Genomic DNA, 5,012 nt, shown 5'->3' with positions numbered 1-5,012 from the left:
TGTGGATTTGTCAGTCTTTACGGAGCTTATTTTATGTTATTTATTATTTATTCTACTACTGATAGTTGTAAAAAGTGTAAGAGTCTTGTTTTCCGTTAAAAAATTGTTTATATTAAATTGTGTTATTTTAAGAAATAATATTTTATTTGAATCTCTAATTGACTTTTCTTGACCGCATGTATACAATGTCGTTTCCTAGACGATGCGGTTTGCATTGTTGATGATTATTTTGACTGACGTCGCAATTTATTAAAAAAATATTAAATTCAGATTATAATTGTGTGGAAAATATTTCTGGGACTGAATAGAAGGAATGAAGTATTATACAGGTGAGTGTATTTTGTTCACTCACGGGCATTACTGGGATTTGTATGAGAGTAGTTTAATATTATAGTTAACAGTTATTGAGCTTCAGTAGTAGATAGAGAAGGGTATTTTAGTATTACTTTTGTGTGTGTGTGTGTTTTATAGTAGACAAGTATTTATCAAAGGGAATTTTAATATAGTTTAGTTAAAAGATAGATGTTTATCAAAGAGTGTTTTAGCGTTATTTATTATAGATACGTAATGGACAGCTATTTATCAAAGTGTATTTTAGTAATATTTATTGGGTGTGATTTATAATACCTGGCAAATTATCAAATGGTGTTTAGTATTATTATTTTGGAGTGTTTTATATTTTTACGTATGACCCAAATTGTTTAACAACAATATTAAGCTATGTCGCTTTGTGGCCATCCCTTTTGAGCGTGGGAAAGACGCCTTGTCGCTTAGCTGAGGAACAACAATAATAAGCTATGTCGCTTTGTGGCCACCCCTTTGGAGCGTGGGAAAGACGCCTTGTCGCTTAGCTGCGGAACAACAATAATAAGCTATGTCGCTTTGTGGCCATCCCTTTTGAGCGTGGGAAAGACGTCTTGTCGCTTAGCTGCGGAACAACAATAATAAGCTATGTCGCTTTGTGGCCATCCCTTTTGAGCGTGGGAAAGACGCCTTGTCGCTTAGCTGCGGAACAACAATAATAAGCTATGTCGCTTTGTGGCCATCCCTTTCAGCGTGGAAAGACGCCTTGTCGCTTAGCTGCGGAACAACAATAATAAGCTATGTCGCTTTGTGGCCATCCCTTTTGAGCGTGGGAAAGACGCCTTGTCGCTTAGCTGCGGAACAACAACAATAATAATCTATGTCGCTTTGTGGCCATCCCTTTGTGCGTGGGAAAGACGCCTTGTCGCTTAGCTGCGGAACAACAATAATAAGCTATGTCGCTTTGTGGCCATCCCTTTTGAGCGTGGGAAAGACGCCTTGTCGCTTAGCTGCGGAACAACAATATTAAGCTATGTCGCTTTGTGGCCATCCCTTTTGCGCAAGTGCGGGAAAGACGCCTTGTCGCTTAGCTGCTGCGAACAACAATATTAAGCTATGTCGCTTTGTGGCCATCCCTTTGCGCGTGGGAAAGACGCCTTGTCGCTTAGTTGCGGAACAACAATAATAAGCTATGTCGCTTTGTGGCCATCCCTTTTTTGAGCGTGGGAAAAGACGCTTTGTCGCTTAGCTGCGGAACAACAATATTACTATGTCGCTTTGTGGCCATCCCTTTTGTGCGTGGAAAGACGCCTTGTCGCTTAGCTGCGGAACAACAATATTAAGCTATGTCGCTTTGTGGCCATCCCTTTGCGCGTGGGAAAGACGCCTTGTCGCTTAGCTGCGGAACAACAATAATAAGCTATGTCGCTTTGTGGCCATCCCTTTGTGCGTGGGAAAGACGCCTTGTCGCTTAGCTGCGGAACAACAATTATAAGCTATGTCGCTTTGTGGCCATCCCTTTTGTGCGCGGGAAAGACGCCTTGTCGCTTAGCTGCGGAACAATAATATTAAGCTATGTCGCTTTGTGGCCATCGTTTTTGTGCGTGGGAAAGACGCCTTGTCGCTTAGCTGCGGAACAACAATATTAAGCTATGTCGCTTTGTGGCCATCCCTTTTGTACGTGGGACAGACGCCTTGTCGCTTAGCTACGAAACAATATTAAAATATTTAACTATTTTATATACTAGATTATGGTGATGTGATCATGTGCGTTTCCAGTGATGCTCAAGTATATTTTATTTTTATAGATTGCAAATTGCGTGATCATAGAGTGAGAGCATTACACAAGTGTCCCGGCATCTAAGGTGAGTTTAGCTTCTTTTGTTTATGTTGTTTGAATATTAAATTGATATTAACACCATTCATATATTATGCTATATAAACAAAAAAAAATATTATATTTTTCTTACTCTCTCTTACAAAAGGTAGTAAATCTAGATGGAAATTGTGGCAGAACTTAAATTAACAGTGACACTATCGCGATTTATTGAAAAAGACTCTAAAATAGTTGGTTGTGTAGCGTGCGGTAGATCTCGGCAAAAATCGAGTGAAATAATGGAACAACTTTTCGCTAGTAAGTGACTATATAATATACATACGTATAGTAAACCGATCATTTATGAAATTCACTTAAATTAACTAATTATATATTTTTTCTTGCATTTTTGCTTTTATTTACTACTTGTCAAAGATTAGATGTCTAAGAATTTAGATACGTCAATTTGACTTACCTGCTTCAATAGCGTATCGGATGTTTGCATGGTACAAAAAAAACAAGGTATGATCGATAGCGGCTCCAATTTCGTTAAGTTTGCACATACCACCTGTGACGCCATACGCCATACAAAAAAATATTCATATTGTTCAAATGCCACTAATAAAAAAAGATCTAAAATAGGGAAGAATTAGGATATAACCCCAAAAGTTATGTCAAATCATCGAGCTTGACATTTGAAAAATAATTTTCACATTTTGACACAATCAAATTTCACAGATGACACAATATGTTTGATCATTTGAAATTGGCGCGCAGAGCTTGACGACCAATGGAGCCGTTTATATCCTGTGACGTAGTGACCAACCTGCGCAATACCATACCTTGTATTCTTTGTATCATGGGATGTTTGTGTTAATAAGTAATTATTAAAACTTATCTATTTTTATTATAATAATATGTTTTTATAACAATTTTAATAACTACCAACATTTATTCACAACGTAAAATAAAAAACACGTCTACCCTACATCATAGTTTTACATTGTTTGAATAAAATTAGAACGGCACTGATAAACCGGAATTTAAGTCGGCCATATTTGAGTCACATCGCGGTGGACCTAAGATTTTTGATATGCTCCTTCCTTAGTCTTCTTATTCAAAGATTCATATCCTACAATCCAACCATATTTTAACCAATATTTTAATATCTTAGCCCAAGTAAATAATCAAAAATGCACTTTTTATATCAAGAATAACAATGGGTATACTCAGTTTCCAAGGAGTTCAATAAATGTTTAATATCCAGGGTTAAAAAAGAAACACGATTCTTGATTTAAGGTTAGGTCATTCATTATCAACATGACGTTAGCCACGGGCCACGTGTCATTCTGTCACTGAACTAGCAAGGGGCTTTCTTTTAATATATCGATAACATATTTTTCTAACAGAGAAAAATTCAATTACACGTGAGCTACTCTCATTTTTCCCTTGTATGGCAAAATAATTAAGCTGTGACATCTCTGGGACTATGCGTATGTTGCTTTTTTTGATGGTCACTCGAATAACGCTAACATTTGCCTATAAAGTTGTGTCGCTATTTTAATTTCTATGAAATGTTTAATAAAAATTAACAAAACATAAAATTATAAAGCTAGAATAGTATACGGTTTTATATTAACTCTAATTTTATATATTTTATATATATATATATATATATATATATATATATATATATATATATATATATATATATATATATATATATATATATATATATATATATATATATATATATATATATATATATATATATATATATATATATATATATATATATATATATATATATATATATATAAATATATATATATAATATATATAGAATATATATATCCCTTCCCCTAAACCTTCAATTTTAAAGTTGTTAAAAGCTTCTCAATTTCAAATATGTGAAATGATTTTTTTTTTCTAACGACAACTGGCTCTCAGAGTACCATCTGGATTAGTCCTGGCAGCAAAAATTAGATGTAAATCATAAAATATTCTAATTTTTGTTAAGCAGTATTTTGTACCTTTAATGGAAAATAAATATAACCAATATAATTTGTTTTCGTTATTAAAGGAAATTTATTTTTGAAGAATCGATAGACTAAAATTAGTAACACTCCTACACTCATATCGTCTGCCATTCGACATGCATTTTCGACATCCGCTTATCGGTAATTTCTAAGATAGGTTTCCATGTCGATGAAAAGGCTGTCGTCGATTCTACACAAACCTTGGTAAAAAGAATTGCCACCGCTACACAGTGGGTAGGATAAAGTATAATATGGCCATTGCCATAACAAAAAATGGTCAATCCAAAATTATATACGTAAGATTTTTGATAATATTCAATGAGAGATATAGTACGAGCTAGCAACGTCGGAAGCCACAAGTATTTTAAATTATTTTTTTCTCTCTTTGATATATCTTTTTATTATGCTCTCTAGAACAGCATGCGGCCCGTCTGGCGGCGGTAAACGTTGCGTTCCCTACTGCGCATTGAAAGAAGATCCTATATTTGTATTAGTCCTTTAAATTCTATTGTGAATATAAATCGAACATGTCTCCATAGTGCAGTGCGTAGAGTTTCAACTACGAACCGGATTCAAGTTCGAATCCGGGTCAGAGCAAATACTTTTATTTTATTTCGTTTATATTCTGATAGTAAAGTATTAAATATTTGTTTTTTTAATCACCAGAATTATTTAATATTTTACTATCAGAATATAAAGCAGGAAACAAATCAAAAAAGTCTTTGCCATGACCCAGATTCGAACTTCTATCGGTTACATCAGCGCACTGCATAGAGACATGTTCCCCTGTGAATACCGTATAAACAAAAATATAGCATCTTCTTCTGATGCGCAGTAATTAATCCCCAACGGAT

The 5,012-nt window shown here is 34.5% G+C and overlaps 1 long non-coding RNA gene across 1 annotated transcript; it reads left to right on the top strand.

Moving 5' to 3' along the window:
- Positions 1–252: 252 nt before the first annotated feature.
- LOC115889281 lies at positions 253–2,168 on the top strand. The gene is made up of 2 exons (XR_004051414.1): positions 253–329; positions 2,112–2,168. It is a non-coding gene; the product is annotated as an uncharacterized LOC115889281 (long non-coding RNA).
- Positions 2,169–5,012: the final 2,844 nt, after the last annotated feature.

The sequence above is a fragment of the Sitophilus oryzae genome, unplaced genomic scaffold (genome assembly GCF_002938485.1).
Source record: "Sitophilus oryzae breed Bouriz unplaced genomic scaffold, Soryzae_2.0 scaffold_813_pilon_pilon, whole genome shotgun sequence".
In the NCBI taxonomy this organism is placed as follows: Eukaryota; Metazoa; Arthropoda; class Insecta; order Coleoptera; family Curculionidae; genus Sitophilus; species Sitophilus oryzae.
This window is presented reverse-complemented; position numbering and strand designations above follow the sequence as displayed.